This window comes from Nyctibius grandis, chromosome W, assembly GCF_013368605.1.
Source record: "Nyctibius grandis isolate bNycGra1 chromosome W, bNycGra1.pri, whole genome shotgun sequence".
In the NCBI taxonomy this organism is placed as follows: domain Eukaryota; kingdom Metazoa; phylum Chordata; class Aves; order Nyctibiiformes; family Nyctibiidae; genus Nyctibius; species Nyctibius grandis.
In genome coordinates, this window is record NC_090694.1 from 20,897,291 (window position 1) to 20,910,022 (window position 12,732).

A 12,732-nucleotide genomic window follows, 5' to 3' on the forward strand; every position below is an offset into this window, starting at 1 on the left:
GAAACCGAATGGCAGACAAAGCTGCAAAAGAAGCAGCCGAGAATCAAGTATTGCTACTCTTACCAGAAAAGTTTTTCGTACGGTTTTTCGTACTCTGGGCCCCCCCTGACCCCCCGCGAGCATCAGCCCCGAGCTGCTTCCCTCTGACCCCGGACCCGGACCCGGAGGTTCCCGGCAACGAATCAGGAGAGGAGGGGGCGTAGCCGGAGGCACCGCGGGCGATTTAAACGCGGTGAAACCAGATCAAACAGCTGACAGTGGCGGCAGCAGCGAAAGCGGCGGCAGCGACTTGAGGTTAGTGCGGGGGCGAGGGCGACATCGGGCTTAACCGGGCGGTTTTTCGTACTCTGGGCCCCCCCTGAGCCCCCCGCGAGCATCAGCCCCGAGCTGCTTCCCTCTGACCCCGGACCCGGACCTGGAGGTTCCCGGCAACGAATCAGGAGAGGAGGGGGCGTAGCCGGAGGCACCGCGGGCGATTTAAACGCTCCACCCCCTGTTATCGTTGATAAAGAGCCCCCTGGAGGTCAGGGACTAGTCCCTGCCCAGAGGGGAGAGACTCAGCAGTGCCTGGGTGAGTCAGCAGTGACTGGGTGTGTCCCAGGGCAGGAGAGGCTGCAGTTGTTTGCAGCTCGTTGGGGAGGGCACTGACTCCCTCCCAGTGCACAAGGCGAGGAAGGTGCCAAGGAGCTGTGAACCAGGGGTGCCACCAACAGGTATTTCCCAGTTCAGTGAAAGAACAATGGTATCTACCCGGTGGAAGAAGACCAAAATGGATGTGGGAACCCAGACAGAGCTCCCACGGAAGGAGGCGATGGTGCAGGTCGCAGGCTGCAGGGAATGCTACGGCGTCTCTGTGGTGTCAGGGGGCTGTGTGTGCTGTGAGCAAGTAGATGATCTGCTCGGCTGAGCGGCACAGCTGCAAAGCCAGGTTGAAAGGCTTCAAGCCGAAGTAGAAAGGCTTAGGAGCATTCGGGAGGCTGAAATGGAGATAGACTGGTGGAGCCAGGCTCTGCCCTCCCTGCAACAAAAATGGGAGCACCTGCCGGAGAGCTCCCAGGATCAAGGGACCCCTGTACTCTGCCCCTCTCAGGTGGAAAACAATAACCTAGAGGAGAAGAGTGAGTGGAGGCAAGTCTATGGCCGTGGCAAAAGGCGAGTGCCCTCCTTGCCTACCTTGCCTCCACAGGTGCCTCTGAGCAATAGATATGAAGCCCTAGTGGAATACAGCCGGTCCAATGGGGATGTGGTGGAGAGGCAACCTATATCAGAGGTCCCACCACAGTCAGAAAAACCTGACGGGCGTATAGCTACCTCCTCCACAAGGAAGAAGAGAAGAGTTTTAGTGGTTGGAGACTCCTTCCTAAAGGGATCTGAGGGCCCAATATGCAGAGCTGACCCCCATCCCAGGGAGGTCTGCAGCCTGCCTGGAGCCCGAATCAGGGATATCACCAGGCAACTCCCCAACCTGGTGAAGGCCACAGACTACTACCCCCTGCTCATCTTCCAGACAGGTGGGGAAGAAGCTGCATCCCATAGTCTGAGGGGGATGAAGAAAGACTACAAGGCCCTAGGACGGTTGGTGAAAGAGTCTGGGCACAAGTTGTTTTCTCCTCCCTCCTTCCATTTTCAGGAGATGACGTGGGATGGAACAGTAGGATTCTCTCTATTAACGCCTGGCTACGAGACTGGTGCTACAGGCAGGGCTTTGGGTTCTTTGATAATGGCTGGTTCTATAAGACACCAGGCGTGACAGTGATACATGGGAAAGGTTTATGTCGTAGGGGCAAAAGGGTTCTGGGACAGGAATTAGCAGGGCTCATTCGGAGAGCTTTAAACTAGATTCGAAGGGGGATGGGGTGGTAGCTGGGCTTGCACCACTGGGGCAATGCTCTAGTGTTGAGGTAGACCAGGAGGCCCCCCATCCCCCTGGGGTGAAATCAGGGGGTGAATCTGGGATGAAATCGGTGTGCCCAGCTCGCTCCCTGAAATGCCTGTACACCAATGCACGCAGCATGGGGAATAAGCAGGAGGAGTTGGAAATCCGTGTTCGGTCGGGGGGCTATGATCTAGTGGCAATTACAGAGACTTGGTGGGACACCTCGCATGACTGGAATGTGGTCATGGATGGCTATGTCCTGTTCAGGAAAGACAGGCCGCTAAGGAGAGGTGGTGGAGTTTATGTGAGTGAGCAGCTAGAATGTATTGAGTTCTGTCCAGAGGCAGATCAGGAGCGAGTTGAGAGTTTGTGGGTGCGAATTAAGGGGCAGGCTGGCAGGGGTGATACTGTTGTGGGTGTCTATTACAGGCCACCGGATCAGGATGAGGACGGTGATGAGGCCTTCTACAGGCAGCTGAGAGCAGTCTCGCAATTACAGGGCCTGGCTGTCATGGGGGATTTCAACTACCCTGATATTTGCTGGGAGGCCTACTCAGCCAGCCATCCCCAGTCCAGGAGGTTCCTCCAGTGCATTGATGATAACTTTCTGATGCAAATGGTGGATGAGCCGACTAGGAGAGGAGCGCTGCTGGATCTGATCCTCACTAACAAGGAGGGTCTGGTTGAAGAGGTGAAGGTTGAGGGCAGCCTTGGTTGTAGCGACCATGAGATGGTAGAGTTCAGGATCTCATGTGGCAGGAACAGAATAGCTAGCAGAATCACAACCCTGAACTTCAGGAGGGCCAACTTTGGCCTTTTCAAGCAATTGCTAGGGGAAATCCCATGGGACAGGGTACTAGAAGGTAAGGGGGCCCAAGATAGTTGGTTAGCGTTCAAGGACTGCTTCTTCCGAGCTCAAGATCAGAGCATCCCAACAGGTAGGAAGTCAAGGAAGGGTACCAGGAGACCTGCATGGTTGAACAGGGAACTGCTGGGCAAACTCAAGTGGAAGAAGAAGGTGTACAGATCGTGGAAGGAGGGGCTGGCCACTTGGGAGGAATATAAGTCTGTTGTCAGAGGATGTAGGGAGGCAACTAGGAAAGCTAAGGCCTCCTTGGAATTAAACCTTGCAAGAGAGGTCAAGGACAACAGAAAGGGCTTCTTCAAATACATTGCAGGTAAAGCCAACACTAGAGGCAATGTAGGCCCACTGATGAATGAGGTGGGGGTCCTGGAGACAGAGGATAAAAAGAAGGCGGAGTTACTGAATGCCTTCTTTGCCTCTGTCTATACTGTTGGAGGCTGTCCTGAGGAGCCCCGGACCCCTGAGGCCCCAGAAGAAGTCAGGATAAAGGAGGAATCTGTCTTGGTTGATGAGGGCTGGGTCAGGGACCAATTAAGCAACCTGGATGTCCATAAATCCATGGGCCCTGATGGGATGCACCCGCGGGTGCTGAGGGAGCTGGCGGAAGTCATTGCTAGGCCACTCTCCATCATCTTTGCTAAGTCGTGGGCAACGGGAGAGGTGCCTGAGGACTGGAGGAAAGCGAATGTCACTCCAGTCTTCAAAAAGGGCAGGAAGGAGGACCCGGGTAACTATAGACCGGTCAGCCTCACCTCCATCCCCGGAAAGGTGATGGAGCAACTTGTTCTTGGTGCTGTCTCTAGGCACATCAAGGATAGGGGGATCATTAGGGGCACTCAGCATGGCTTCACCAAGGGGAAGTCTTGCTCAACCAACTTGATAGCCTTTTATGAGGATGTTACCCGGTGGATAGATGATGGTAAAGCTGTGGATGTGGTCTATCTCGATTTCAGTAAAGCGTTTGACACGGTCTCCCACAGCATCCTCGCAGCTAAACTGGGGAAGTGTGGTCTGGATGATCGGGTAGTGAGGTGGATTGTAAACTGGCTGAAGGAAAGAAGCCAGAGAGTAGTGGTCAGCGGGACAGAGTCCAGTTGGAGGTCTGTGTCTAGCGGAGTCCCTCAAGGGTCGGTTCTGGGACCAGTTCTATTCAATATATTCATTAATGACTTGGATGAGGGATTAGAGTGCGCTGTCAGCAAGTTCGCTGATGACACAAAACTGGGAGGAGTGGCTGAGATGCCGGAAGGCTGCGCAGCCATTCAGAGAGACCTGGACAGGCTGGAGAGTTGGGCGGGGAGAAATTTAATGAAATATAACAAGGGCAAGTGTAGAGTCCTGCATCTGGGCAAGAACAACCCCATGTATGAGTACAAGTTGGGGACAGAGCTGTTGGAGACCAGCGTAGGGGAAAGGGACCTGGGGGTCCTAGTGGACAACAGGATGACCATGAGCCAGCAGTGTGCCCTTGTGGCCAAGAAGGCCAATGGCATCCTGGGGTGTATTAGAAGGGGTGTGGTCAGCAGGTCGAGAGAGGTTCTCCTCCCCCTCTACTCTGCCCTGGTGAGGCCGCATCTGGAGTATTGTGTCCAGTTCTGGGCCCCTCAGTTCAAGAAGGACAGGGAACTGCTAGAGAGAGTCCAGCGCAGAGCCACGAAGATGATTAAGGGAGTGGAACATCTCCCTTATGAGGAGAGGCTGAGGGAGCTGGGTCTCTTTAGCTTAGAGAAGAGGAGACTGAGGGGTGACCTCATTAATGTTTATAAATATGTAAAGGGCAAGTGTCAAGAGGATGGAGGCAGGCTCTTCTCAGTGACATCCCTTGACAGGACAAGGGGCAATGGGTGCAAGCTGGAACACAGGAGGTTCCACTTAAATTTGAGGAAAAACTTCTTTACTGTAAGGGTGACTGAACACTGGAACAGGCTGCCCAGAGAGGTTGTGGAGTCTCCTTCTCTGGAGACATTCAAAACCCGCCTGGACGCGTTCCTGTGTGATATGGTCTAGGCAATCCTGCCCCGGCAGGGGGATTGGACTAGATGATCTTTCGAGGTCCCTTCCAATCCCTAACATTCTGTGATTCTGTGATTCTGTGAAAAGGTCCGAAATTTGGGACCTGAGAGTCTGCAATACACACCAGAAGATGATCAATTGGCTAATGTACTGAAAGCAAACAAAAATGAAGAAGGGTGGTGGGTGACTCCCTCACAACAAATAATAGTTACACAGAAAATTATGCGTAAATTAGCTAACAGACAACATCAAGAAACTCACTGGGGAATTGAAGCAATGGTAGAGGCACTGAGGACACAAGTGCTAAGTGTAAAAATGACTGGAATAGTCAAAAGCATAGTGAAGAAATGTGAGTTATGCTTGAAGAACAATCCTCACCTACCCCGAAAACCTGTATTAGGGGTGACAAGAAGAGGAAACAACCCAGGAGACTATTGGCAAGTAGATTTCTCTGAATTACCGCGGCAAAATGGGTATCGGTATCTTTTGGTAATGATAGATACTTTTTCAGGCTGGCCAGAAGCTTTCCCCTGTCGCACCAACAAGGCAAGAGAAGTAGCAAAAATTTTGCTTAAAGAAATAATACCGAGATTTGGGGTACCTTTGGGACTATCTTCAGACAGGGGCCCACACTTTGTAGCGGAAGCTGTTCAAAATCTGGCTAAAGCATTAGGGGTAAAATGGAATCTCCATACCCCATGGAGGCCTCAATCAAGTGGAAAAGTAGAAAGAATGAATCAAAGCCTAAAAAGACAGATAAGTAAAATTTGCCAAGAGGCTCAGATCAAATGGCCAGATGCTTTACCTTTAGCTTTGCTACGAATACGCATTCAGCCTAGGACTAAGGAAAAGCTTAGTCCTTTAGAAATCATTTATGGTAGACCCTATCAAGTAACAGAAACAGGAGTTGATCCCGAGATCATGGGGAAACAGTATCTGAAAGAATATGTTGTCTCTCTAGGAAAGGTTTTATATCTCTTCACAGGTACCTCACTGTGCGCGCACCGTTATCCCTGGACGTGCCTGTGCATCAGTACCAACCTGGGGACTGGGTGTACCTAAAGACGTGGTCAGATGAACCGCTGAAAGAGAAGTGGAAAGGACCTTTCCAGATTCTGCTCACCACCTACACAGCTGTCAAGCTCGAAGGAATCACTCCGTGGATACATCACAGCAGGATCAAGCCAGCTTCAGCACCAGAACCAGAATGGACTGTAAAGCAAGAAGGACCTTTACGTTTAAGATTAACCCGGGCATCATAGGACTCTGGGTTATCTCCCTTGCAGTAATGTTTGGAAATGCAGAAATTGACACAAGTGGAGAGGCCAATACAGACATAAATGTATTTATGATACATTTATCATAAATGATGAATGAGGTGGGGGTCCTGGAGACAGAGGATAAAAAGAAGGCGGAGTTACTGAATGCCTTCTTTGCCTCTGTCTATACTGTTGGAGGCTGTCCTGAGGAGCCCCGGACCCCTGTGGCCCCAGAAGAAGTCAGGATAGAGGAGGAATCTGTCTTGGTTGATGAGGGCTGGGTCAGGGACCAATTAAGCAACCTGGACGTCCATAAATCCATGGGCCCTGATGGGATGCACCCGCGGGTGCTGAGGGAGCTGGCGGAAGTCATTGCTAGGCCACTCTCCATCATCTTTGCTAAGTCGTGGGCAACGGGAGAGGTGCCTGAGGACTGGAGGAAAGTGAATGTCACTCCAGTCTTCAAAAAGGGCAAGAAGGAGGACCCGGGTAACTATAGACCGGTCAGCCTCACCTCCATCCCCGGAAAGGTGATGGAGCAACTTGTCCTTGGTGCTGTCTCTAGGCACATCAAGGATAGGGGGATCATTAGGGGCACTCAGCATGGCTTCACCAAGGGGAAGTCTTGCTCAACCAACTTGATAGCCTTTTATGAGGATGTTACCCGGTGGATAGATGATGGTAAAGCTGTGGATGTCGTCTATCTCGATTTCAGTAAAGCGTTTGACACGGTCTCCCACAGCATCCTCGCAGCTAAACTGAGGAAGTGTGGTCTGGATGATCGGGTAGTGAGGTGGATTGTGAACTGGCTGAAGGAAAGAAGCCAGAGAGTAGTGGTCAGTGGGACAGAGTCCAGTTGGAGGTCTGTGTCTAGCGGAGTCCCTCAAGGGTCGGTTCTGGGACCAGTTCTATTCAATATATTCATTAATGACTTGGATGAGGGATTAGAGTGCGCTGTCAGCAAGTTCGCTGATGACACAAAACTGGGAGGAGTGGCTGATGTGCCGGAAGGCTGCGCAGCCATTCAGAGAGACCTGGACAGGCTGGAGAGTTGGGCGGGGAGAAATTTAATGAAATACAACAAGGGCAAGTGTAGAGTCCTGCATCTGGGCAAGAACAACCCCATGTATGAGTACAAGTTGGGGACAGAGCTGTTGGAGACCAGCGTAGGGGAAAGGGACCTGGGGGTCCTAGTGGACAACAGGATGACCATGAGCCAGCAGTGTGCCCTTGTGGCCAAGAAGGCCAATGGCATCCTGGGGTGTATTAGAAGGGGTGTGGTTAGCAGGTCGAGAGAGGTTCTCCTCCCCCTCTACTCTGCCCTGGTGAGGCCGCATCTGGAGTATTGTGTCCAGTTCTGGGCCCCTCAGTTCAAGAAGGACAGGGAACTGCTAGAGAGAGTCCAGCGCAGAGCCACGAAGATGATTAAGGGGGTGGAACATCTCCCTTATGAGGAGAGGCTGAGGGAGCTGGGTCTCTTTAGCTTAGAGAAGAGGAGACTGAGGGGTGACCTCATTAATGTTTATAAATATGTAAAGGGCAAGTGTCAAGAGGATGGAGCCAGGCTCTTCTCAGTGACATCCCTTGACAGGACAAGGGGCAATGGGTGCAAGCTGGAACACAGGAGGTTCCACTTAAATATGAGGAAAAACTTCTTTACGGTGAGGGTGACTGAACACTGGAACAGGCTGCCCAGAGAGGTTGTGGAGTCTCCTTCTCTGGAGACATTCAAAACCCGCCTGGACGCGTTCCTGTGTGATATGGTCTAGGCAATCCTGCCCCGGCAGGGGGATTGGACTAGATGATCTTTCGAGGTCCCTTCCAATCCCTAACATTCTGTGATTCTGTGATTCTGTGATAAATGAGAACTTGATTCTAACTCTGATACAAGGGTTTGGTAGAATGCGCAATCTTACTAGTGTAACAGCATGAATCCAAATTCCTCATTCAGCCAGTCAGCCTATCCCCTGGGGTATCATACCAATGAATTCATCCTTGTTGGAAGCTTATGATAACATCACAGAAGCCTTTAAACAGGCTAACGCTTCCTATTACCTAGATAAAGAGCATAAGTGTAGACAAAGAGGTAGTGATGTTTTGCAAGATGCTGTTCACTGGAGACCAGGAGATAACCGGACAGTATTCGGAAGGGGTTCAGAGCAACAGTGTCCCGGAGGATAACATCCCTTAAATGCTCAGTTTTTACAAACTGCCTTAGCAGCCTCTGGTGAACAAGCTATAGGGTTACTGTCACTTTGTGTTACTGAAAATGTGATACCTAATGTGACCACCGCTCCAGAATGTACTCACCTTAGGCAAAAACCCAAAACCTGGTCCACACCTTTGGGAGGACATTGGAAATACATAGGGAAAGTAGATTGGTGTTTTAATTGGGGTATGAAGCCTGCTCATAATATTAGCAGAGCTGATTGGAGGTGCCCCAATGTCTTAAATCATAGTAAAATATCGATCCTAAATTCTACTTTAATGATGATGGAAAATTGCAAAAGACAAAATTTCTCAAGTGAAAATTGTAAACAGGAAATTCCATCCCCAGGTTATACAACCTGGGTCATGTCAAATGGATATTGGACTACTCGACTACGATTAAGTACAGTAACTAGGCAAGTGACTCTAGGATTATTGACCTTATGTCCTACATGGAAAGAGAGTCCAATCAAAGCCCCATACTGGGGACGAATTAAAAGAGATGTTAAAACAGAAAGAGACCCTGATACTTGGATTGGGCCCTCCTCAACAACACAACTTGAATGGGGATTTCAAAGTTTCCTCTTACCAGGACTGATGGCTTTAGAAAATCGGATGCTAATAGAAAATTTAACGTGGCAAGTAGAATCTTTATCAAGAGCCACTCAAAAGGGATTCCAGATTGTTAACAAACAGATCCAAGCTAATACTAAAATGACCCTGCAAAATAGACTGGCCTTAGATTTGCTATTAGTCAAAGAACAAGGAGTGTGTGGATATCTTAAGTTAGACAAAGAGCACTGCTGCATCCACATCCCAAACATCACTGATAACCTGCAAGAGCAATTGGACAAAATGAAGAGAGTAGCAGAAGACAGCAGGGCAATCAGGGATGCATCAAAAAATAGCTGGCTCAACAAAATCCTGCAAGAATTAGGTGGATTATCTCTAAAAGGATGGTTAACCACATTATTAGAGGGAATAGTTTATGTAGCTGTTATTATAGGGATCTGCATAGGTTGTGTTAAGAGAATCATTGAGAAAAATATATGGAAGTAGTGAGATAATAAATCTAACTACTTCCAAAGGGGGGAATTGATACCAGACGGTTCAAGTTAGCAACAGTTTAGCAAGAGTAGGCCTCAGAGTAGGCTTTAAAGGCTTGCTCTGTGTTACCTTTATACAGAACAAACTTTCCTGTCAATAATCTTCCTTTTAGCTAAGAATAATATAGAATAATAATAATAGGTTCTGAAGTATCTACATGTTTTGTAGATAGAGTTTGTTTATGGGATTGATAACAAGGTTCTAGTAAACAAAGATTCATGCTGTTTACGCTTACTCTTAGATAAACAAAGGTCTCTGCTAATTATATAAGGCCAAAAGACAAAACAAAACTGTAAAGAACAACTTTGTGATGTCTAAATTAATTTGATTCATAAACTCTTGTGTCAGAGGAGAGATAAGTCCAAAACGATATCTTCTTCTCGGGAACACATGTACTTGTAAACAAGAAGGCCTCAACCACGCTTGCGCACAAGCACAATTTAAGGGGGATTGGGACCACCAGCGACCCCCAGAGACCACCCAAGACCCCTTCCCCAATTTAGTACGCATGTGTAAAGACATTACGTAATGCATTACATAATGTGTTATGTATAAGTTGTTTTTTTGATTGGGTGGGTTTTTCCCTTGGAATTGTATATAAGGGGCAAGCTTTTGTTCTTAGATGTGCATGCTAGGAGGAGATATCCCCCATGCACCCAGCTGTAATAAACCAATGTCGGCTTTCTAAACTATAATTTGGTTTGGAGAGTTTTCTTGGTTACTCCTTTTCGGTAACAAATCTGTTGCAGCCGTGTGAGGCTGTCTACTTGTTGATTGAACTGAGCAGTAATCGTATTGGAGCGATCATGACCTTTTACCCAACCGATGTATAACACTCTCTTTTCTCCTATTTCCAACAATTGCTTCCAGCTATCAGTTTCCCAAACTGGGACCCTGTTCACCTGCCAATCATTGGCTGCCCAGTGACCTATCCATTCAGTGGCTCCCTTAAAGACAGCATATGAATCGGTGTAAATGTGACTAGCCCCACGCTGTGCAGCCAAAAGAACCGCTCTGAGTTCCCCTACCTGTGCACTACCTTCACCTGTTTCAGACACCCTTTCTCCCGTAGCTACTTCCAGTGCCACAGCTTTGTATTTCCACTCATTGTTCTCTCGATGAGATGAGGCATCTGTGAACCATACTCCCCTGAGATCACTGCCCTCCTGTAAAGGAGGTGCTTCATGGATGGGGGTGGTTTGTTTGGTGAGGGTTGGAACAATAGGGTACTATCTATGTCTTTTTGTAGCTTGGATATTTTAGTACTGCCTTCAGAAATTGGCATTATTTCATTAATACCTTCAAGATAAGCGTACCACTTCCTAACTGTGGGTTTCTGGGCAATGCCAGCCGGTGGTGCTGTTCCTTTACAGATTACGTCTAGGAGATGAAAAGGACCCCGGATGATTACACTCTGTTCTCTCCTTATTTGGTCTGCTCTTTTCAATGCTCGTACTAGGGACAACAAACCTTTCTCAAGATCTGAGTATCTTTTTTCAGTATCATTAAAGGAGTGAGAGCTAAATTCCAGAGGTCTCTCTGGTCCTGTTGGTCCCTTCTGCCATAAGTTACAGTGAGAACCGTGTTCACTGAACCCCCATTCTACATGGATGGGGTCAGTCGGATGTATAGGACCAAGTTGTTGGAATAACCTTAACTCCTTTATCAGCAATCCCAGTGCGTTATTATGCTGATCAGTCCATTCCCATGATTTTCCCTTTTTGAGCAAATTATAAAGGGGACGAGCAATAATGGAGAAGCCAGGAATATGTTTACGCCAATAACCTAGAGCTCCTAGAACTTGCTGTAGCTCCTTCACATTAGATGGATTTTGTCCTTCTTCTATTTTTTTCAGGGTATCCTGAGGGATAGAAGCAGCTCCTTTAATCCACCAGACTCCCAGGAATTTAACTTCCTGTGCAGGTCCCTGGCACTTTGAGTCTGGAATTTCCAGCCCCAATTCAAGTAATGTCGTCCGGATCTTTTCCATGGTGTCTTTTACACTCTTTTGATCCTCCCCGCCTATCAGGATATCATCTATGTATTGATATACTGTACATCCTGGAGAAATAGGAATCTCTGCTAAAACCTTAGCCAAAGCATTGTGAGCAATGGTAGGGGAATGTTTATACCCCTGTGGAAGTCGGTTAAAAGTATATTGGATGCCTTTCCAAGTAAATGCAAACTGTGTTTTGTCCTGCTCACGGAGGGGGATCATGAAAAACATGTCTTTAACATCTAAGGCAGCCATCCAAGAATGGGCAGCTCCTTGTATTATTGTCACGATTTCAGCAATGTTTGGAACTGTGGCAGTTAGGGGTGCAGTATTGGCATTTAGACGTCGGTAATCTACTGTGAAACGCCATTGTCCGGTGGGTTTCTTTACTGGCCACACCGGTGAATTATAAGGTGAATGAGTCCTTTCAATGATACCTCTTTTTTCCAATTCTGCCACCACCCCGTCAATACCAGTAAGTGCCGCTGTTGGCAACGGGTATTGTCGGACATTAGTGATTTTAGAGGGAGGTATGGAAGTTTCCAACAGGCCCAGCTCCACCGGGTTAGACACAGTGGAACTGAGTCTGTTAGAAACCTCCACATTATCCATTGTGCCTGACCCCTTTTCATGTCCTGCAAAACTCCACACAGTTCCATCGGGGAGCTTCCACACTCGCCCGTGTAGCAAATCAAATCCTAAGAGATTATTGTGTGCGGCACCTACTAACACTTTTGTCCTGGTCATTCTCTGTTCTCCTGGTAACCAGAGGGTAATTTTCGCAGTGGGGCATGTTCTTATCACACCATCGATCCCCGTGAATTTGACTTTGTGCCGGGTGGGTTTGATGCCCAAAAGTTGTGCTGTTTCATTAGTAATTACTGACATTTGGGCCCCAGTATCGATGAGAAATTCGACTGATATTTTTTGGGGTCCAATGGGAAGGGTAATAATAGGTTCGTTGACTTTACCAGGGAGCCATTGAATTGCTAATATCCGCCAGGCAGGGTGGCTCATTGCCCTCCCCGGGGATAGGAGTTTTTTTGCTGGGATTCTGACAAACCAATCAAGTTAGATTCTGGTGCAGAAGGCACACCACTGTCATGGCCGGGAGGTTTTTCGGTCTGACACTTTACCCCAACCAAATTATTTTTCCTAGTTAAGGATTGAACCAGTGCACGGAGATCTTCCGTAGGGATACCTTGCAGGAGCCGTCGAGGTACCCCCAAATCCAGGGCTTTACGCCACAACTCATTTCGCTCCTTATCAGGTTTAAATCTCCCATCAAATTTAGGGTTTTGAGTATGCATCCGATCAGATTTGGGACTTTTTATGGGGACCTGGCGAATCCTTCGGGTAGGATCGGAGGGTTTTTCACCAGATAGGGTAGCCCAGCCCATTTGGCGCC